The 24,015-nt window shown below is 43.2% G+C and overlaps 1 non-coding gene across 1 annotated transcript; it reads left to right on the forward strand.

Annotated features, from left to right (window-relative positions):
* Nucleotides 1-13,192: 13,192 nt before the first annotated feature.
* Nucleotides 13,193-13,267, forward strand: Trnas-cga (transfer RNA serine (anticodon CGA)). The gene has a single exon. It is a non-coding gene; the product is annotated as a tRNA-Ser (tRNA).
* Nucleotides 13,268-24,015: the final 10,748 nt, after the last annotated feature.

Raw genomic sequence — 24,015 nt, forward strand, 5'->3', positions numbered from 1 at the left:
GTGAAAAAAGGTTTTGTGAAAGTGAGCGCAGTGGTGCTGATATTTCTGCGGAATTTCAATAGATAAATCAGTAAATCTATAGTATATCTGTAGTATATCTAATCTACACTCGTGGAAATGGAAAAAAGAACACATTGACACCGGTGTGTCAGACCCACCATAGTTGCTCCGGACACTGCGAGAGGGCTGTACAAGCAATGATCACACGCACGGCACAGCGGACACACCAGGAACCGCGGTGTTGGCCGTCGAATGGCGCTAGCTGCGCAGCATTTGTGCACCGCCGCCGTCAGTGTCAGCCAGTTTGCCGTGGCATACGGAGCTCCATCGCAGTCTTTAACACTGGTAGCATGCCGCGACAGCGTGGACGTGAACCGTATGTGCAGTTGACGGACTTTGAGCAAGGGCATATAGTGGGCATGCGGGAGGCTGGGTGGACGTACCGCCGAATTGCTCAACACGTGGGGCGTGAGGTCTCCACAGTACATCGATGTTGTCGCCAGTTGTCGGCGGAAGGTGCACGTGCCCATCGACCTGGGACCGGACCGCAGCGACGCACGGATGCACGCCAAGACCGTAGGATCCTACGCAGTGCTGTAGGGGACCGCACCGCCACTTCCCAGCAAATTAGGGACACTGTTGCTCCTGGGGTATCGGCGAGGACCATTCGCAACCGTCTCCATGAAGCTGGGCTACGGTCCCGCACACCGTTAGGCCATCTTCCGCTCACGCCCCAACATCGTGCAGCCCGCCTCCAGTGGTGTCGCGACAGGCGTGAATGGAGGGACGAATGGAGACGTGTCGTCTTCAGCGATGAGAGTCGCTTCTGCCTTGGTGCCAATGATGGTCGTATGCGTGTTTGGCGCCGTGCAGGTGAGCGCCACGATCAGGACTGCATACGACCGAGGCACACAGGGCCAACACCCGGCATCATGGTGTGGGGAGCGATCTCCTACACTGGCCGTACACCACTGGTGATCGTCGAGGGGACACTGAGTAGTGCACGGTACATCCAAACCGTCATCGAACCCATCGTTCTACCATTCCTAGACCGGCAAGGGAACTTGCTGTTCCAACAGGACAATGCACGTCCGCATGTATCCCGTGCCACCCAACGTGCTCTAGAAGGTGTAAGTCAACTACCCTGGCCAGCAAGATCTCCGGATCTGTCCCCCATTGAGCATGTTTGGGACTGGATGAAGCGTCGTCTCACGCGGTCTGCACGTCCAGCACGAACGCTGGTCCAACTGAGGCGCCAGGTGGAAATGGCATGGCAAGCCGTTCCACAGGACTACATCCAGCATCTCTACGATCGTCTCCATGGGAGAATAGCAGCCTGCATTGCTGCGAAAGGTGGATATACACTGTACTAGTGCCGACATTGTGCATGCTCTGTTGCCTGTGTCTATGTGCCTATGGTTCTGTCAGTGTGATCATGTGATGTATCTGACCCCAGGAATGTGTCAATAAAGTTTCCCCTTCCTGGGACAATGAATTCACGGTGTTCTTATTTCAATTTCCAGGAGTGTATATCTATAGTATAAATAAAACTATAGTTTTATTTAGCATTTCATTAATATACCACAATTCATTATTTATGTTAGATATATGATTCCTTAAATTTAAAGCACGCTACATCAACACCACTACAAATAATTACACTATTGATCCGTGCTTAGGATATTTATGTTATTGTATTATGAATTTGTGTCTTATAAATTTGGGTGCTACTTCATAACGAATATGGCATACCAAAATGTTACGAAGTGGAGGTGTGTGAGTTAACGAGCATTTCCCTCTCATTTAAGTACATGGCAGAAAGAGTCAGCCTACAAGAATTGTGAAACTAACTCTGTCGTCCAGTACCATGTGCCACAAAGGAGGGAGATTCACCACGAAATGGGGAAACTCAAAGGCGTCTATTGTCTATTGAGGCCCAAGCACTGCAGTGTGTGAGTGAAACAGACGAGGAGCTACGTCATAGGGAAATCCAGTAGTGTAACAAAGACATGAATGCTAAAATCTGAACGCTCTGGTCGATCTCGAGGATCGACATTTCATATAGAAGCGCATCATTAAAATGACAAATGTTGTACATGTCAACTCTGTAACGTTATTTGTGTAAGAGATATAGTAAATTTAAATTATCAGCATTTTCCTCCACACAAAACACATTGAACGATTACAGCATGACTCCTTATTGAATCATTAGGTAATAGAATATTGCCGGCCGGAGTGGCCGTGCGGTTCTAGGCACTACAGACTGGAACCGCGATACCACTACGGTCGCAGGTTCGAATCGTGCCTCGTGTGATGTCCTTGGGTAAGTTAGGTTTAAGTAGTTCTAAGTTCTAGGGGACTGAAGACCTGAGAAGTTGAGTCCCTTAGTGCTCAGCGCCGTTTGAGCCTTTTTTAATAGAAAATTTGTTGTAAAGTTTAGTGCACAATAATTAATTTTGATCTTTATTTATTTATCAGAAAGCATATTTGTGCAAGACTACTGGCCATGACATTCAAAGTTAAGAAGGAAATTGTATTGGCATTATGTAAAAGAATTTAACGTTTATTATGTAACGGATATTATTGTTACGTTATTTAGAACGTGAAACTGGTCAAGCTTTGATTATTTAAATATGTTAAAATGTAAAATAATGTAGAATAAGCTGTAGCCAATCAGATGGACGGCTTCAGGAAAGGGAACTGTCCTAGCCAGTTGAGCGAGGATATTTGGCGCGCGGCAAATGTGGCCGAGAACGGGCTGAGGGGCGGTGCTGGTGCTGACGCGAAAGCGAACAGTTTCGCTTGAGACACCAAAGGGTACAGTTCGGATTGAAACGCGAAAGCGGACAGTAGGTCTTTAGGCGGGTAGGAAATGAAACCCCTTAGAATATTTCGCGTTGTGTGGTATAGCGAGGTTTAGTCTCTGAGTGGTGAGCAGCCACGTACCTGGTGTGAACTACTTTTCGCGTAAATAACTTGTGTTTCGCGATGAGATTATGGATGATCGAACGTGTCAAATGGATATGCGCTCGACTGTAACGTAACTCAAAATGTACCACTTTCGCTATTAGTTTGCTGTCTGAGTAAACATTATTCTAACCAAATAGCAACTGTGTGGACTATATAATTTATGGGTCGTACATTTGGTTCGCGATATTATTATTTCTGCTATTATATGTTATGTTAACTTTGTATTTCGCAAACTTTCCATCAGCCAGACAATTTTATCAAACGGTCACAAGTGTCTAATTTAGATAGTGTAATGCGGGACTGGCGGTTCAACCTCCACACGAGTTTGAGCGAAAACATTTCGACGAAGAGGAACCGCACATGAGCCTGAACATCTTTCTGACGTTAGCTCGCAGGCACCTCCTACCCAAATTTTGCGATATTCTCACGAACAAGAGCAGCAACACGTAAGGCGGGAATTGTCTTCAAGTAGTTTGACACCGTCAGCATTGATGTTGTGGCATTAGTCACGAAAAGCACAACACAACCTAATCCAAGTTTTAATGTAGGCTGCAGCATTCACAGTGGTACCGTATTCAGCGAAATCCACCAAGAACACGCCATGCTACCCCAGAAACTGCCATAAGAAAGTTTCTAGCACAGTGAGTCACTTTGAATTTTTGTCTTACTGGGGAAGCAGCTTTTTTCCACTCGATAAGGAGCTGTTTTGTTTCGGGCGTGTTGTGGTGTGTCCACGACTCGTCACCAGTGAAGATTTCTTTGAGAAAGTCATGCCTTTCTGCTGCGTAACACGTTAACTGATTCAAGCTTATCATTCGCTGGCCCTTGTGGTTGTAAGGTTCTAGACGTCAAGCGAGCACTAATTTCTCGAAATTTCATCCTTTCATTAAAATATCGTACACTACACCATAGTAAATGTTGAACTGCGGCGATAATATTTATAGTTTTACACGCCGGTTGTTCAAAATTGCTGCGTCAGTAACTTCGACATTTTGCGGGGTTGCATCTGTTAACGGCCGCCCGGAACTTGGCGAGTCACAAAGGTTCAGACGGCCCTCTTGGAAGAATGCACACCATCTGGAGGCATTAGTACAATCCATACAGTCGTCGCTAAACACAACAGGCATGTCTCTGTGAATTTGACCTGGTTTATGCGCTTTGGTCCAAAAATATCGAACTGCACTTCGCTGCGCTTCACAAGTTCAATACAGTAACAAGCGCACCGTGTTTCGTTTCGTAGCTCAAGCTTCTCGCACTAGGTCAGCTCAGCACATGGAAAAAAAAACCTTGTAGCACAAACTTCAAACTGCATTATCGTGAAATTTCAACATTTCACCTGCAACAGCAGGGAAGAAAAACGTTGTTGTGCTCTACTTTCCGATCCTCCCCCCTGACTTCCAGACTAGGGATGGTGGTATTTTGTAATACAACAGACGTTCGACGACGACAGTAAGGAAACTACCATATGGACCAGATGGGGCAAGTCTTGCATGAACACGTGTACCGTCTAATAAACCACGCCATGTGGTAAGAGGTACGTTATCGTCTCAGCAGTGCTGTAATAATTCTTATGGCATGTATTTGTTTCTCACATCTGTCGGCAATGTTACTAAAACAGCACTGATCGTTTTTCCCCTTTTTTCATGTCCTGCCTAGTATGAATTTCACACGCCATTACAATAACACAGTTTTTTTTTTACTTTTTCATTAACAGTCAACAATTTAGAAAAATTTTCGGAGAACATTTCATAGCACAGTGATATTATCAGAAGCTTGGATTTACTGTTATTCAGTGAAATCTGTCAATGGTTATTTAAATATTTCTGTCTTTTGATTAATTTTACTGGGTTCTGATTAGCATTTATTTGATGTGACTTTAGTGGTTATCTATGTAGTGCAGATATTCTGTGTTTGAAAGATTTCTTTTTCATTTTTTCTGCTTTATTATAATTTTATTAAAATGTCAAAAAGCTGTCAGAGTTAGGTCAAATGTTATAGCTGCAGCTGATGTAACTTGTTGTAATTCCATAGAAGAGAAGGAACAACCTGAGAGAGATCTTCTCGCAATACTGATTTAACTGAGACACATAGGACAATGCCTGACCGGATTAATCAGAGTAATCTTTCTCCACAAAATGTTGGACAAGAAAGTGCAGTTGGGGACTCTGCTTCGGAAACTGAATCTGTAGGATGTAATTTTTCACAACAGTCAGGTTCTCTACTTAAAGATTCCGGCTTGCAGCTACAAAATCTTTACAAAACTGAGCCAGTCTCCACTTATTCCAGTAGTGGTGCCACAAATAACGACGATCTTTTTCAGATGTTATTATCAGAGCGTAAGGTAGTCAATAGAAGTTCAAGGATAAGATCGAGCAGGTTAAGGAGTTAAACGTGAGGAGATCAACCCTCTAATAAATAATCTAAGTCGAGAGTCGAACGCACTGAAACGTCCGAAAGCGGCGGGATAATAAGTTTGAAATCCAAATGCAAAGTCTCGAAAAGCAGTGGGCTTCGCTTAGTGCTAAAAGGACAGAATTTGCTATCCCAGAACAGTTAAATACAGTTACCAAACAGGTTGACGAACTTCATAGCAATGCGGATAAATATTTTGGTGTTACACAGTCTACTTCATTTGCCTATTCTGACGAATATCTTTCTCTTCACCGTTTTAAACAGGGACAAATTACCATAACCTCCTACCAGAATGATTAATTTGGATACGAACATTTCCTCACTGTTCGAAAGTTTAAGGTTTTTCGAAATTCTGCCATTCTCGCGCCACCCAGAGAGTGGCTAAAAGAATTCCAATACTGTCTCACATCTTCATGGCCAATTGATCATAAACTTGAACATATGTGTGTCTGTCTAGAATCTGAACCAGCGACAAGAATGAAAGCAATTTCACAATAAAGCCAAAAGGAAGGTGAATTTTATCACGCATTCTTGTTGGCATACTGGTCTGAAGCAACACAAGAGAGAGTCAAAAACTATATCATTACGCTAAAGAGTTTTGAACAATCAGATTTTTTCCAACCCGGCAGACTTTTTTCAGCAAATGATAGGCAAGAATCATTTCTTACCGATTCCTTACAATTCCTCTGAATAAACAGGAATTTGTTTGACTAAACTACGGACACGCTTACAACACATAATGTTGGCAGGAAGCTATAAAGATGACATTGAGGCTTTTCTAAACTTATTGCAAGACCTCGCAGCTGATTGTGAGAAATTTTACTCGCGAACTAAGTACAGAGATGGCAACAGGCAAAATTTTCGATCACAACGGGACACATCAGATGATGGGTATTCTGAGAATCGGAACAACAATTATGAACACAATAATCAGTTCGCTGATAGTAGTCATCATAATTATTCATTTAATAGGCATTTGAGAGATTATTCGTATCGTTGCGGCAATTTCAGAGACAGAAACAGAGGGCGTGGTTGTAGAAATCACAGGAATTACGGCAATAATGATGGTTCTAACAGACCAGTATACTGAAAAAAAAAGTATTTGGCGTGAAATACGAAACTTTAATTCATATCCAGGAACGGAGAACACTGATTTCAGAACACATGACTATCATTCCAACCAGACACCGGATAGTTCCGATGAAAGAAATAAAGAGGTGCGATAGCAGAAACTTCATTGTGGAACGACTCGCTGAAGTAAATGAGGTCAGGTCACTAATCGAAGAGACAATGCTAAGCGCGATGGGCTGCACGAAAGCGACAGATAGCGCACACGGCAAACGATTCGTGTTTCTACCCATACTGTAAATTTGATACATTGTGAAACTATGACAATCGAAATGAAAGAGAGATGTCGAAGAACGCAATCAGAACATCTTAAGTCATCCTATAGTGTGAATTTATGGTGGACACGTTTCTTAATCAGCGTTACTAGACTCGGGTCGTCCTGTTTCGGTTATCAATAAGGCAGCTTTCATTAAATGACAGGAATTAACTGTTTGTCCAACATTTCCATTGGAACGAACCAAAATTAAGGCTGTTTTTACTGGTAAAACTCTAGAGGTCACATTTTCCAAGGTCATCGGTACACTTTGTAGCAGTGAAAACGAGGACCAAAATGCATTTAACATTCTTTTTTTTTCTTTTCAGAACAGTGTTCTGTATGTATGCCTTTATGAGAAATTCCTCAACAGATAACAGACGTATTACGCAGTTGACACCTTCTTGGAATTTTCAGGAACCTGCAGCTTGTTAATGAAAACATAATTTACATTTTGCTCTTTTATCACTATGAATGACAACGGTCTCGTAATCGAAATGATATCAGTGAATTCGACGAATGCTAAGATGAGTTACCACTTATATTTTTGCTCCAGTAATATAAGATGTAGACTGTTGCGTGACTGACGTTATTTGGACTCTAAAAAGATTTTCTGTTCTAAGAGCGTCTATACAACAATTAATTGTTTTGGTGGTCACCAGACTTATTCCGGAACTTATTGTACCTGAGATATACAGGAGTTACCATTATGGCCGGACAGATAAATTTATGTAAAGTAAGAAACTGGATCCAAGTCTTTTCATCTGTGTGAAGCATTTCGAAATAATAGAGAAACGTATTCAAGATCGACATTTGATATCAGATTGATGATAAACTCAAATGGTTCAAATGGCTCTGAGCACTATGGGACTCAACTGCTGAGGTCATTAGTCCCCTAGAACTTAGAACTAGTTAAACCTAACTAACCTAAGGACATCACAAACATCCATGCCCGAGGCAGGATTCGAACCTGCGACCGTAGCGGTCTTGCGGTTCCAGACTGCAGCGCCTTTAACCGCACGGCCACTTCGGCCGGCGATGATAAACTCCTTATTTGTTTAAGCAGCTGGTTAAAATGACATAAGAATTTTACTGACAGGTCTTACGCACGATTCATACCCATGTTATAACCATTTCTACTGTATATTTTAGACAAGGATTTTGAATAAGGAACATGTGCTTAAAATTGTGTTTCTCAGGACGATACATTATAGAATTAAGGTGGATGAAAGTAGGTATCTAATTCCTTTGTAAATCTGTTTCTAGTATTTTGGACATGCATGGGACATTATCTTGGCTAAGACGCACACACCAAGCTTAATGGAAGTAATGACACTGGATGACTTTGAACAACTCGCTGTGGCACTAAGTTGAGTGTCAGACCATGTCTCAGGTTAAGAAAGGTGGACCAATGCAAACCCCGCTCGTTATGGCAGTTCTACAGCAATAATTGCAGCTCTTCAAATTCTGCGTTGTCAGTGAAGGTTTTAATAAAACACAGCATCTTCACTGAGTGTGCCTGGATAACGTACTTACTTTTAGCTGTGTGGGTTGTCAGTGGACAAACTGAAGGCAAAGAACTTTGCTCACTGAATCTGCCCAGAAATGTGTTCATGCTGCCACGCTGGTGCAACTCAGGTCGGTGTCTGTCTGGCAGTTTACTTGGTCTGAAAAGGATGAAAGCTGACCCGCTGTGTAGTGGACCATGTAACACTCTGCTACTGCGCCACTGCCCTTTGCCGATGATCACGTGCCGATTACAATCGCAGTTATCGATGTCGTGATGTTAACATCAGCAAATTCATGAGTCGTCGACTGCGTAGGCACTTCGTTAAGAGTGTTGGATGAAATATACATGTTCAGACACACTTGTACTCTGTAAGGCAGTAAAGTCTCATGTTAGTTCCTCCACATTTCGCCACTTGTCCTGTTTACCAGCCTGAACAGTCTACGACATCCTACATCTGTAATGAATGGTGACCGCCCAAAGCCAAGACCTCTGGACGTGGTTGCATCTTTGTTTCCCCACGTGTTGAAGACACTCACCACAAAACTCCTCGAACACCCGCGAAATCATGCAGCTTCCGAAATGCTGCCGAGCCTCCGGGCCATCACAATCAGCCCTCGGTCCAACTCGGGTAGATGTCGCGCCTTCCCCATTCTACTGGCGGATAGCACGTTCACTGATACTGCATGCACCGTGCGTGCGTCTGACTAGCAGTCATTCTTCGCCAGGCCATGCTGCTATCGCATGAACCGATTTACTTCGGTAGTGGGTCAGTGGTCACAGTGTTCCGGCTAGTCAGTATATACACCACAAGCGACAGTTTAGAAGATGGACTGTATAATATGGACGCAAATCGTCTGGCTGGTGCAAAAGAAGTGATAATTTCACAAATTTCGCTGTGAGCATCTACAACAACACGTAGGATGCAACAGATTCCGTTTATGATACTAGGAGTATATTATGTTCTATGAGCCGTACATCGACTGTAAACTGCGATGGACAGCACTTATAAATCAAGTAGTAACGAAGGAACTTGTTAAGAGCAGTAGCAGGCGCAACATATAGACTGTTATACGTGCGTGCCCCACACTTGCAACACAGATATTCGAGCATAAAATTCCTTATCTCAAGAGTGATCAGATTTCAAAGTACGGTGTGTTATCTCTTATGTGGAAACTTTCTGTAATATGTTACACGTCCAATTATTGGCTGCGTAAGACTCTGCCTCAACCAGTAAAGGTATATAGAGAGAGCCACCATCGGACATTCGATTACCCATCCCTGCGCTTTGACTGCTCACGCCTGAAAGAAGTTATAGGAATATATCAACGTTGAAACTGACGGGCGATCTGAACTGTCGGTTTCTTTTCCTACTTCAAATTCAAGCTTTGCTCGAGCTCCGAGTCAAATATCCAAAGCCGAGGTTTACACAGACCGCTCAGAGCACCCGATGAGAACAGGATGTCTTTTGGGATGATTATGCGTGGAGTTTCCGGGCGGGAAGGGGCGCCTAGTCTCCGGCACGAATCCGCCCGGCGGATTGGTGTCGAGGTCCGGTGAACCGTCCAGTCTGTGAATGGTTTTTAGGCGGTTTTCCATCTGCTTCGGCGAATGCTGGTTGGTTCCCCTTAATCCGCCTCAGTTACACTATGTCGGCGATTGCTGCGCAACCAAGTTCTCCACGTACGCGTACACCACCATTACTCTACCACATAAACATAGGGGTTACACTCGTCTGGTGTGAGACGTTCCGTAGGGGGTCCACCGGGGGCCGAACCGCACAATAACCCTGGGATCGGTGTGGGGCGGCATAGGGGGGAAGTGGACTGCAGTAGTCGTCGTGGGGTTGTGGACCACTGCGGCTTCGGCGGGGACGGAGCCTCTCCGTCGTTTTTAGGTTAACATACAATACAATACAATGCGTAGATTGGATGTAAACATAAGCTGCCAAGGGAAATGAATGACGGCAGTTTACTGCGATCTTGAAAGCCCTCAGGTACTACCAAGCGGCGCCGAAGAGAAACATTGCCTACCAATCACCATCATTCCAATCTCTGTCTTCCTTTATAGCTTTTACCCTTTACAGCACTCTCTAGTAGCATGAAAGCTATTCCCTGATGTCTTAACAGATTCCTACCATCCTGTCCCTTCATATTGTCAGTGTTTTCCGTATATTCCTTTGCTCGCCGATTCTGCGGAGCACCTCTTCATTTCTTACCTTGCAGACCACCTAATTTTCAATATTCGTCCATAGCACCACACCTCTTATGCTTTGATTCTCCTCTAATTTCGTTTTCGCTAGTCTGTGTTTCACTATCATACAATAATGTGATCCAAACGGTATATTCTCAGAAATATATCCTCAAGGCCCGTTTTTGATACTACTAGACTCTCGGCCAGGGATGCCCTTTATGTCAGTGCTAGTCGGCTCTTTATGTCCTCCTTGCTGTATCCATTAGGGGTTGTTTTGCTGCTTTGGTATCAGAATTCCTTAACTTCGTCAATTCGTGATACCCCGTTCTGGTGTTAAGTTTCTCGCTGTTCTCCTTTCTGCTACTTCCCGTCACTTTCGTCTTTCTTCGAGTTACTCTCAACCCATATTCTGTATTCGTTAGAGCATTCATTCCAGTATTGTATACCTTTCACTGAGGACAGCTATATCATCAGCGAATCCTGTCACTAATTTCATTTAACTTTGAATCTTAATCCCACTGTTTAACCTTTCTTTATTTTCTGTCACTGTTCCTTTCATGTATATGGACTAAAGAGTCGGGGCGAAAAGCTACATCATATATTCTAGGCTTTTCAATCCGATCACTTCGTTCTTAATCTTCCAGTCTGAGTGTTCCCTCTTGGTTCTTGTACATATTGTATATTACCCGTCTTTTCCTATACCTTACTCTTATTTTTCTCGGACTGCCGAACATCTTGTACCAGTTGACTTCGTTACGCTTTTTCCAGATCGACAGATCATATGAATGTGTCCTGAATTTTCTTTAGTCACATTTCCATGATCTATACCAACATCAGAACTGTATCTCTGGTGCCTTTACCTTCCCTAAAGCCAAATTTATCATCATCTGGCAGAGCCTGTGTTTTTCCCATTCTTCTGTACATTATTCTTGTCAGCAACTGAGATGCATGACCTGTTAACCTGACTGTGCGATAATTCTCGCACTTGTCAGCTCTTGTTATCTTCGGAACTCTATGGAAGATATTCTTCCAAGAATTTGATGGTGTATCGCCAGTCTCATACATTCTACACTGCAACGTCAATAACCGTTTTGTTACCACTTCCACCAATGATTTTAGTAATTCTGATGGAATGTTATCTATCCCTTCTACCATATTTGATCTCAGGTTGTCCAAAGTTCTCTTAAATTCTGATTCCAGTATTGGATCTCCTGTTTCTTCTTCCATCACGAGAACAGACAAGTCCTCTTCTTAATAGAGGCGTTCACGGTACTCTTTCCCCTATCCACTCTCTCCTGTGCATTTAACATTGCAACTCCCATTTCGCTCTTAATGTTACTACCCTTACATTTAATTTCGCAAAGGTTGTTGTGTGCTTCGTTCTTTGTCGATTTCTTCGGATTTTTCCTTTAGCCATTTCGCCTTAGTTTCCCTGCACTTCCTATTTATTTAATTGTTAAGTGACTTGTATTTCTGTATTCCGGAATTTCCCTGAACATTTTTGTGCTTCCTTCTTTTGTAGACCAACGTAAGTATTTCTTCTGTTACCCATTGTTCCTTCGCAGTTACCTTCCTTGTACCTATTTTTTCATTCCAGCTTCTGTTACTGCCCATTTTTATAGATGCCCATTCCTCAGCTTAACTGTCTACTGAGCTACTCATTGTCACTATATTTATAGCCACATAGCACTTCAAACGTATCTCTTGAGTACTTCCATATCCCACTTCTTTAGGCATAGATTATAGCTGACTAGTCTCCCACAGTTCAGTCAACAATTCACCATTACTAAGTTGTGATCTGAGTTTACATCTGCTCCTGTGAGCACCTTACATTGCAATATTTGATATCAGAATCTCTGGCTAAATGCATACATCTACACTGCTTATTCTGCTCTCATATAGACAAGATACGACCAAGCTGGCCACTCCCTACTCACGTGTAAAAAAGGAAGCAAACACTAGTGCTTCACTGATTGACTACAAGCCTGTTACACATAAATGAAGTACTTCAATAAACTATAGGGCCTCTAAGAGACTGTTAAAATGGTAACGACAATTAAACCCCCTATTTTTAAGAAATAAAGATACTCGGCGCTCAGTTTGCACAAAGGCTTTCATCACACTCCCACAAAAACCTTAAAATACTAGAAATACACAGTAAACTACTTCCTAAACCGGCAACACTTCTGCCGCGGCACGATACCGAAAGACTGATAATCAACTACTCGAGTCTGGAACGGGAGATCAGTAGAAGCGTGTGTCACCTGCCAACACCTAGGGCTTGTACAATGACGGGAAAGTCGCTGAAGCACAAGGAAAATGCGTCCCTGTCCTGGATAAGCAGAATAGCAACGAGACAACCGCGGCAGATACAAAGCTGTCAACGTATACCTACACCAAACAGCAAACAAGTTTGATAGGAAACTTCCTGGCAGATTAAAACTGTGTGCCCGACCGAGACTCGAACTCGGGACCTTTGCCTTTCGCGGGCAACTGCTCTACCACAGTTTCAATCTGCCAGGAAGTTTCATATCAGCGCACACTCCGCTGCAGAGTGGAAATCTCATTCTGGAAACATCCCCCAGGCTGTGGCTAAGCCATGTCTCCGCAATATCCTTTCTTTCAGGAGTGCTAGTTCTGCAAGGTTCGCAGGAGAACTTCTGTAAAGTTTGGAAGGTAGGAGACGAGGTACTGGCAGAAGTAGAGCTGTGAGTACCGGGCGTGAGTCGTGCTTCGGTAGCTCAGTTGGTAGAGCACTTGCCCGCGAAAGGCAAAGGTCCCGAGTTCGAGTCTCGGTCGGGCATACAGTTTTAGTCTGCCAGGAAGTTTCATATCAGCGCACACTCCGCTGCAGAGTGAAAATCTCATTCTGGAAGTTTGAGAGGAATTAACATACACAACAATACTTAAGCGGGCAACTAAAGGTTATTTTCAAGGAAACCTACTATTTAAACTTCATTGCAAGTTGGCCTTTCTAGCAATAACAAGAAACATTGTCACAAAACTATTTTAAAAAAGAATTACATAATAAATTAAACAAGACTACGTAAGTCAATGAACAACTCTACTCCAGCCTCTTAGAGACTATTAGACACTGTAACTTAGATATTCACAAAGTGGCTGATGGATCGTTAAAATGTACACCTATAGCTTGAACGGCTCTTCAGCACGGAGTAAGAGAGCGTGCAAATACAAACACGCATACACCAATGATCCACACGTGCCTACCTTTATGCAGAGCGCACACAACTTTAGTTACAGGCAAAATCCAGTAACTCGAACCAGGACAGGCCATGCGGTCTACAACAAACAGAAATTAAGTATCAAATACTCTATGATAACAAACAATGATTTCAAGTTCAAGATTAAAATTGCAAAATACTAGCATATTGCTTACAAAAAACACCGGACTGACAAACACACCCCAAAATGGATCACTGAAAGGCCTAAAGGAACCGGGTTCGTGGACAGCTCACACCGGAGAAGAATTAACAGTCCTTAAGTACAGTGCTTACTGAACACTCTTCATATGCAATTTCAGATAAATGCCAAGGAGACCAACAGCTTCAGGAATCCACCAGGTTGTTGTTGTTGTGGTCTTCAGTCCTGAGATTGGTTTGATGGAGCTCTCCATGCTACTCTATCCTGTGCAAGCTCCTTCATCTCCCAGTACTTACTTCAACATACGTCTTTCTTAATCTGCTTAGTGTATTCATCTCTTGGTCTCCCTCTATGATTTTTACCCTCCACACTGCCCTCCAATGCTAAACTTGTGATCCCTTAATGACTCAGAACATGTCCTACCAACAGATCCCTTCTTCTTGTCAAGTTGTGCCACAATTTACTCTTCTCCCCAATTCTATTCAATACTTCCTCATTAGCTATGTGATATACCCATCTAATTTTCAGCATTCTCCTGTAGCACCACATTTCGAAAGCTTCTATTCTCTTCTTGTCCAAACTATTTATCGTCCATGATTCACTTCCATACATGGCTACACTCCATACAAATACTTTCAGAAACGACTTCCTGACGCTTAAATCTATACTCGATGTTAACAAATTTCTCTTCTTCAGTAACGCCTTTCTTGCCATTGCCAGTCTACATTTTATATCCTCTCTTCTTCGACCATCATCAGTTATTTTTGCTCCCCAAATAGCAATACTTAAAGTAGTAAAGTACTACTTCAAGTGTCTCATTTCCTAATCTAATCCCCTCAGCATCACCCGACTTAATTCGACTACATTCCATTATCCTCGTTTTGCTTTTGTTAATGTTTATCTTATATCCTCCTTTCAAGACACTGTCCATTCCGTTCAACTGCTCTTCCAAGTCCTTTGCTGCCTCTGACAGAATTACAATGTCATCGGCGAACCTCAAAGTTTTTATTTCTTCTCCATGGATTTTAATACCTACTCCGAATTTTTCTTTTGTTTCCTTTACTGCTTGCTCAATATACAGATTGAATAACATCGGGGAGAGGCTACAACCCTGTCTCACTCCCTTCCTAACCGCAGCTTCCCTTTCATGTCCCTCGACTCTTATAACTGCCATCTGGTATCTGTACAAATTGTAAATAGCCTTTCGCTCCCTGTATTTTACCCCTGCCACCTTCAGAACTTGAAAGAGTTTTCCAGTCAACATTGTCAAAAGCTTTCTCTACAAATGCTAGAAACGTAGGTTTGCTTTCCTTAATCTTTTTTCTCAGATAAGTCGTAAGGTCAGTATTGCCTCACGTGTTCCAATATTTCTACGGAATGCAAACTGATCTTCCCCAAGGTTGGCTTCTACTAGTTTTTCCATTCGTCTGTAAAGAATTCGCGTTAGTATTTTGCAGCTGTGGCTTATTAAACTGATTCTTCGGTAACTTTCACATCTGTCAACACCTGTTTTCTTTGAGATTGGAATTGTTATATTCTTCTTGAAGTCTGGGGGTATTTCGCCTGTCTCATACATCTTGCTCACCAGATGGTAGAGTTTTGTCAGGACTGGCTCTTCCAAGGCCGTCAGTAGTTCTAATGGAATGCTGTGTACCCCCGGGGCCTTGTTTCGACTCAGGTCTTTCAGTGCTCTGTCAAACTCTTCACGCAGTATTGTATCTTCCATTTCGTCTTGATCTACATTCTCTTCGATTTCCACAATATTGTCCTCAAGTACGTCTCCCTTGTATAGACCCTCTATATACTCTTTCCACCTTTCTGCTTTCCCCACTTTGCTTAGAACTGGGTTTCCATCTGAGATCTTGATATTCATACAAGTGGTTCTCTTTTCTGCAAAGGTCTCTTTAATTTTCCAGTAGGTAGTATCTATCTTACCCCTAGTGAGATAAGCCTCTACATCCTTACATTTGTCCTCTAGCCATCCCTGATTAGCCATTTTGCACTTCCTGTCGATCTCATTTTTGAGACGTTTGTATTCCTTTTTGCCTGCTTCATTTACTGCAGTTTTATATTTTCTCCTTTCATCAATTAAATTCAATATTTCTTCGGTTACCCAAGGATTTCTACTAGCCCTGGTCTTTTTACCTACTTGATCCTCTGCTGCCTTCACTACTTCATCCCTCAGATCTACCCATTCTTCTTCTACTGTATTTCTTTCCCCCATTTGTGGCAATTGTTCGCTTATGCTCTCCCTGAAACTCTGTCCAAGCTCTGGTTTAATCAGTGTGTCCAGATCCCATCTCTTTAAATTCCCACCTTTTTGCAGTTTCTTCAGTTTTGATCTACAGCCCATAACCAATAGATTTTGGTCAGAGTCCACATCTTCCCCTGGAAATGTCTTACAATTTAAAACCTGGTTCCTAAATCTCTGTCTTACCATTATATGTCCACCCCGTTAGGTGAGTGGTCAGCGTGACAGACTGTCAATCGTAAGGGCCCGGGGTCGATTCCCGGCTGGGACGGAGATTTTCTCCGCTCAAGGATTGGGTGTTGTGTTGTCCTAATCATCATCATTTCATCCCCATCGACGCGCAGGTCGCCGAAGTGGCGTCAAATCGAAACACCTGCACGAGGCGAACGGTCTACCCGACGGGAGGCCCTAGCCACACGACATTTCCATGTCCATACCATTATATAATCTATCTGATACCTTCTAGTATCTCCAGGGTTCTTCCATGTATACAACCTTCTTTCATGATACTTGAACCAAGTGTTAGCTATGATTAAGTTATGCTCTGTGCAAAATTCTACCAGGTAGGCGCCGGATAATACTGCCTTCCTGCTCGTAGCTGCTAGCAAGTTGTCCAGTACATTTCGGCGTATTTAGCACACCACAACTGACTGATGCACATCATAACCAGATTGCACGCGGCGAGAGCCGTTCCTTGCCCGCTAAACCTGAAGGTAGCAACGGTCAACGTCGCAGTGAAGCACGGGAACCCGTAGCCCAACGGTCCACAGTTTCAACTCGCTCCAATCGCAACAACGCCGACTACTCAGTCACATCCGTCCAGCTCTGTGACCCACACACCACTCTCTACCATACAGCCACAAGGGAAACACCTAACCAAGCAAAGATGATACGACGGGCGTCAGAATCGTTGGGACGTGCGGATAAGTGGCGCCAGTAGGATCACGTGCCCTCACAGAAGCCGAGACGTCTCATACATAATTGCCAGATATGTTACTAATGTGATTACTCATAGAATATTGATAGTGTAAAATCTCCGTAAAAGGATTTGAAATCAGCAAAAATCACTCAGTGAGAATCACTCATTCTACTTATTTCAACGTTAAAAAGAAAAAATATCAGATTTAGTTTACTAGTTTTGTACGTATCAGAGATTCGTTTCTTGATATAGAACGTAACCCTACCACACAATATGTATTTAGACCCTTATTGTGGTCACGATATCATGTGGGTAATGAGAACCGGGGCGTCCTTGAATGAAATTTAATCTTTACCCAATTTATTTATTTGCAGATGTTTACGTCTTGCACGTTTCTTAGATGTGACGTGTAAATGGCTGTGATCTTCCTGTGTGTGTGACCTAACATTGGTCAATAACGTCCTGAAATATACTATTCAACTGACAACTTGTTCTTAGGGTCTGTGTTCCATAATTAAGAGCTTTAACCATTACAATCAGTATCGATGTATGTGGAGCGGAAAATACTGGTGTCACTAATCTTGAAAATTATAAGGATTCTGAAATGCTCCAAGCTACAAGTGCAGTCGATTTTTCTACACATTTTACTCGGTATTGTATAGGGCCACATGTAGCACCCTTGGCGTTAATGATCTTAATTTACTCACAGTAATTTAGCAACTGTGTCCGCAGTGCGACAACTACTTTCGAAGAGTATGCAACTAACCTATTACGTATGAAAAACTCATCAACTATTATAAGTTCCCTTTTAAATTACAGTTTTATTAGCTTCTTCCTTTCATCTATACGTTGACGGGTATCTTTTCTTAGTGAAACTTTGGTCCTTACTCCAAGTTTCGTAGTAATGGAGCAGAAGTAGTGAAGCACTCTGAGGTATTAGTGGAGGAAAGTCCCTAAATTCAGCGCCTGAATTTCCCCGTGCATTTTTCTGCGGAAAAAAAGATGTTACATTAAAAAGAAGTGGCGTGGCAGTTACTTCGACGCGTTACATGTTCCGTTGGGCGAGAAATAATCGGAAACTTTTTATAACTACGAAGAAGAGACTCCAGTCCGAATGCAAATTTGCATGTGATGAATATGAAACAGAGGAGGAGTACAACGCTGCTGTTGTCGCTGCCCACCACCGTTGCTATTGCTAACGCTCTGAGACAGAGGAACGTAGGTTCATTTTGTACGGACGGTCAAGTTTTGCAAACTTTTGTCCGGACACTCACCAATGAGATAACCCTATAATATCAGTGACACTATACCAGGAACCGATTAGTATGGTTTAAAAAAATGTTAACGGAACTCTGGTAGGATATGAATCATGGGAATAGGGTTTCAATCTCACAAAACATTTGCGTTTTTCAAGAAACCAGCTTTCATATCCCATGCCACACAAGAAGGACGTATTTCACACAGAGCCAGAGCTGAGACCTTAACACGAGAATAATGTCGCTTTTCTATGTTCAGTGAATAATGAGCGCGAGACGTAGTGTTACCTTCACACCTGTGTCTTTCCGAGATAAAATGATATATGAATTTCAATTAAACAAATTTGGAGGAATGCATTTATACCTCTGCTGTGTGGGAGTTGTAGCAAGCATTGCTTGTAGCCCACACTACAGAACCAACGCCGCAAGGTGTACACTATAAAATGTTAAAGCATTGAAGCAGGACGTTAACAGCACATCTCTTCATCTTTTTAATCGTATTTGAGCCTGAAACCAAAGAAGGACCGAACGACACTCGCCAGCTACACTGGAAAGGCTATACCACCAAATTAAAAACGATTTAGTAACGTTACCCCGCAGACCACTGAGCATCGCTGGTTCAAGAAACTTAGCTAAACATTCAGTAATCTCACCTTATAGGAATCGCCAGTATAGGAGGACTTTGTAAGCAGGCAGTATATAAGAATTGTAATATTTTTGAAATAAAAGATCTCATGATAGGTCATGGCGGTTTAACGTCTTAGACCGGTGAACGACTGAGTATTCTGTGGCCCCCTACCGATAATATTGCATTCGTTTTTAGCTGAACGACATTTCGGATTCAAGTTGACTATTATTTTCCGGATCAGTACTCCCTAGAGACCAGAGTTCCTCAAAGGAGCGTATTAAGTACTACATGCTTTGCTATTGGAAAAGAGACAATACTGTATTATTATCAGCAAGGAGTCCTGCCAGGCACTGTCTTGTTAAAAAAACATTAGTTCAACTTCATGTTCTGGCTTCAATCTGTCGGCCGCTTCCTTTGAGATACTAATGATGTTGATGAGATGGCAGATTTAGGCTGAAGACACATCATTGAAGTTCTGCCTTGAGAAAAGTGTGTGTGTGCTAAATGAATCTGCCACGCCTTTAATGTTCCGTCATTATGATTAGGAGACATTGGAAAAGAATTTGTCACCCTTCGACTATTCACTAGAACTATAACACGGTATAGTCCCGCACCTAGACTTGATAACCGCCTGAATTCGGTTAGGATGTGATCCCATAGGCTTGTGCAGTTACGTCGCATCCAGGATAAGCCACTCTCTGAGAATTTGATTGCCGCAATATCACGAAATTTCGGGGACGTTGATGTCGGCGTTCCAACATTTACAACAGATTTTGTATGGGACAGAATCGAGATATACGTAATAAACGGAGAGTGTGTTCAGAAAACCACCTTAGCTAACCTGATGGCCTAAGACTCCTCTTAAGCCACCATATTGATGGTGATCTCAGTGAGGACACCAGATCAACATAAGCTGCTGTAAAACAGTTCTCCCATCGTCATACCATGTACCACACCCAGGAATAAATAAATATATAAAAAATATAGTTAAAAATAAAATAGTTCAGAAAACATATAGTTTTTGAAAACATGATCAGCGATCTTATATAATATAATTAAATATACATAATTAAAAAACAGTCTTGATCGCAGATTTCTTTTAATCGGTGTGACTGGTTTCAAGCCTTAATGATCATCTTCAGACTCCAGAACGGCAGGTGGATTTCCATGGAACAAGCTGCGCTGACCCACTACGCTGAACAGACTGCAGCTTGCTCCGTGGAAGTCCACCTGTCGTCCTGGAGTCTGAAGATGATCCTTAAAGATTGAAACCGGTCACTCCGATTAGAAGAAATTTGCGATCAAGACTGTTTTTAAATTATATATATTTAAATATAATTCAGAAAACCAGACAGCTGTGGTCGTCGTCATGTGACTGTGCAATGGCCTCTTGCGGGTCGATCGATTCCAAATCTTCAAAGCACGCAGTTCTCTTCGCAATGTTCTCTCACTAACAGGAGTGATGGATTTTCATTCATTGCCTAGTGCAACTCCTGTAGGGTTTGGAAGCGGTCTAATTCACAAGCCATGAATTGCGTATCCAATCCGTCTCAGACAGGATCTCTATCTGACCATACTTCTGACATCGTGTTTCGTGGCCACGTGAGTTACACCACTGCTTGTAGACCCGTTCAACAGCCCGCCGCGAAACATTGACAACTCCAGCATCTTTCCGCTCCTTATAGTCACGGGCATAGCCAGACTCGACTGCCCGTTTTTGTCACACTGTCACGTCCTTGCAATCATCCTTGCTATCGTAAAATGTCCGCCTGAAACAAAAATGTCGCACCTATCGATACTGTCTTACGCTCACATAGAGTTATTGCATTTGTGGCGATCTGTATTGGTGATTCATCTCTGAGTGCGCAGTGGGGTGATTTTATATATACATATACATACATCAAAAAATGTTTGGCATCACGCCGGTTCCCAGAACTCCTGAAGATGGACGTTGATTGTGGATATTGTATCACAGACACAGTCCTCTTGCCTGTTCAATAATGTCACTAAACACGCCCAAAGACGTAAACAAGCCTGCATGAACAGCACCTATTAGACGGAGGGGTTCCGACAGCGGGTCCGTTCCAGTGATTCCACCAGTAAGGAGGTACACGTCTCTGGGTTGTCTGTAGTTCAGTCATGCCTAGACGGTCAGTACAGTGGTTTGATCGCGTCCGCATTGTTACTTTGTGTCAGGAAGGTCTCCCATCAAGGCAAGTGTCCAGGCGTCTCGGAATGAACCAAAGCCATGTTGTTCGGACATAGAGGAGACACAGAGAGACAGGAACTGTCGATGTCATGACTCGCTCAGGCCGCCCAAGAGCTACCCCTGCAGTGGATGACCGCTACCTACGGATTATGGCTCGGAGGAACACTTACAGCAACGCTACCATGTTGAATAATGATTTCCGTGCAGCCACAGGACGTCGTGTTACGACTCAAACTGCGCGCAATGGGCTGCATGATGCGCAACTTAGCTCCCCACGTCCATGGCGAAGTTCATGTTTGCAAGCACGACACCATGCACCGCGGTACAGATGGGCCCAACAACATGCCGAATGGACTGCTCAGGATTGGCATCACGTTCTCTTCACCGATGAATGTCGCATAAGCATTCAACTAGACAATAGTAAGAGACGTGTTTGGAGGCAGCCCGGTCCGACTTAACACCTTAGACACACTATCCAGCAAGTGCAGCAAGGTGGAGGCTCCCTGCTATATTGGAGTGGCATTATTTGGGGCCGACGTACGCCGCTGGTGTTCATGGAAGGCCGTCTGTACGATACGTTAATGCCATCCACCGACCGATAGTGCAACCACATCGGTAGCATATTGGCGAGGCATTCGTCTTCATGGACGACAATTCGCGCCTCCACCAACCACTCTGAGGGATTACTCCAAATCTCCATTTGGCAGTGGGACAATCTGGATCAGCAGTGGCTTGATGAACTTGTGGGTAGTATGCCAGAACAAATACAGGCATGCATCAGTGCAAGAGGACGTGATACTGCGTATTAGAGGTACCGGTGTGTACAGCAATCTGGACCACCACCTCTGAAGGTCTGGCCGTATGGTGGTACAACATGCCATGTGTGGTGTGTGGTTTTTGTGAGCAATAAAAAGGGCAAAAAAGTTGTTTGTCGATCTCTCTTTGTACACTTTTAGTAGGCCATTAAAACAAAAAAATGTACAAGTAGCATGTTATACTACTCTGGCAGTTCCGAGAAAATCGCAAGAGACGTTTTACATGTCTATTGTCCGGCCCCGGTAGCTGAGTGGTCAGCGTGACAGACTGTCAATCCTAAGGTCCCGGGTTCGATTCCCGGCTGGGTCGGAGATTTTCTCCGCTCAGGGACTGGGTGTTGTGTTGTCCTAATCATCATCATTTCATCCTCATCCACGCGCAGGTCGCCGAAGTGGCTTCAACTCGAAAGACCTGCACCAGGACAACGGTCTACCCGACGAGAGGCCCTAGCCACACGACATGTCTATTATGTGGCTTATGTGTCCTGTGCGTAGGTGCCGGATGTTGGCGTCTATAGGGGTCAAGAGTTACCAGCACGGTATGGCAGCGTGTTCATTCAGAGGGTTAGGTGCCCTGTGTAATAAAAAAACTGAGAGAATGGATCAACGATGAACTAGGGCGTGTGTAATGTCCACCCGAGAGAAACGCAACGAACATAATAGGATTTAAAAAAAAAGTGTTTAGCGTTCGAGCTTCGCAAAACGAACGTATATGAGGTGACGGTCCGACATCCGCTCCACCTTAATTATTAATCAATTTTTTCATCACTTGTCACATTATTTAGTTTACATGACATTTGGGAGGTAATATAATTTTAAAAAAACCGAGTGTATTTGCGTGAAGTTTTAATTTAAATTTTCCATGTCTGCACGACAAATACCATTCTGCAAAGTGTGGTGTCAAGAGAACATCCGACGAGTAATTGTACATTACTCTCGCTGTCTGTCACATTGTGACTTAGACATTGTGAAATGGAAACGGCGTGTGGCTAGCGCCTCCCGTTGGGTAAACTGTTAGTCTGGTTCAAATCTTTCGAGTTGACGCCACTTCGGCGACTTGCGTGTCGAAGGGGATGAAATAATGATGATAAGGACAACACAACACCCAGTCCCTGAGCGGAGAAAATCTCCGACCCAGCCGGGAATCGATCCCACGCCGTTAGATATAACATTCCGTCGCGCTGACCACTCAGCTACCAGGGGCGGACACTTACTATGTTAGTGATAGTGATTAACGTCATTCGAATCACTATTTATCGAGATTCGACTTGGGCTTTCCAAGCCAGTCCCTCGTCCTTGCAAATTTAATTAAATAGTAAAGAGTCAAATAACTTACGAAATTCGCTACAACTTCATGAAAATGCTCGTGTTTTTTTTTCATTATATTACATCTCAAATCTCATAAATTAAATTAATTGACCACTGATGAAAAAATATAGCTAAAAAATAAATGTTATCGAGATTCAAACCGTTGCTTCGCCCATCAACCCTCTTGCAACGTGCGAACGCTAACCATTTGACCACAATGACTTCTTACAGCTGGGATCTTAGCACAGATACATCAGATATGTGAGACGCGTAAAATTTCTCTTCCGATTTTCTCGGAATTGTCACAGTAGTGCTCCTTACTACTTGCACAGTATATTGTTTTCATGGACTACTAAAGGGATACAAAGCTTGAACTACATTCGAGATGCCCCCTTGTAAGAATGGTAGGTAGTGCGTTGTCATTCCCCAGCCGGCAAAATTTCTCTTCCATACGACATACTTATAACGTCAACTCATTCCCTCAGTTGCAAGTGTTCCATTTCGTTGCCCGATCCACGTTCGACCGTGTTTTCCTAAATCACAGAAAAGCAACGGTGTCTTAAACGATCTAGGCAAACTAGCACGTTACAAACCTACATGTGGCAGACGTGAATGTCTTATTAGAGGATTGGAATAAAGATCGCCCTTTGCTACTCTTTGAAGATCACAGAATACGTTTTACGAACTCTACATGATCATCGTAATTTTAAGGTAACTTACACTGATGGCTCCAAATAATCAGGGACTCCGCTGCGTAGCAGTCTTCCTACGCAGTGTGTCCTCAG

This window comes from Schistocerca nitens, chromosome 9 (assembly GCF_023898315.1).
Source record: "Schistocerca nitens isolate TAMUIC-IGC-003100 chromosome 9, iqSchNite1.1, whole genome shotgun sequence".
NCBI classification, from domain to species: Eukaryota; Metazoa; Arthropoda; class Insecta; order Orthoptera; family Acrididae; genus Schistocerca; species Schistocerca nitens.